Source organism: Galeopterus variegatus, unplaced genomic scaffold, assembly GCF_000696425.1.
Source record: "Galeopterus variegatus unplaced genomic scaffold, G_variegatus-3.0.2 Scaffold6125, whole genome shotgun sequence".
In the NCBI taxonomy this organism is placed as follows: domain Eukaryota; kingdom Metazoa; phylum Chordata; class Mammalia; order Dermoptera; family Cynocephalidae; genus Galeopterus; species Galeopterus variegatus.
In genome coordinates, this window is record NW_007732236.1 from 78,602 (window position 1) to 79,140 (window position 539).

The window sequence follows — 539 nt, forward strand, 5'->3', positions numbered from 1 at the left end:
CACACAAACCACACACACAGACCATACACACACCACACACCACACACACACACCACACACCACACACACAAACCACACACACAGACCATACACACACCACACACCACACACACACACCACACACCACACACACACACCAGACACGCACACCACACACACGCACACACACACACCACACACAAATATACCACACCACACACACGCACCACACACGCACACACCACACACACACATACCACACACACACACCACACCACACACACCACACCACACACACACACACCACACACGCACTCACCACACACGCACTCACCACACACACACAGCACACACGCACACGGACACACACCACACAGACGCACCACACATGCACACACCACACACGCACATACCACACACACACCAGACACACACACCACACACACACCACACACACACCACACACGCACACACCACACACGCACACACCACACACACACCAGACACACACACCACACACACACCACACACACACCACACACGCACACACCACACACGCA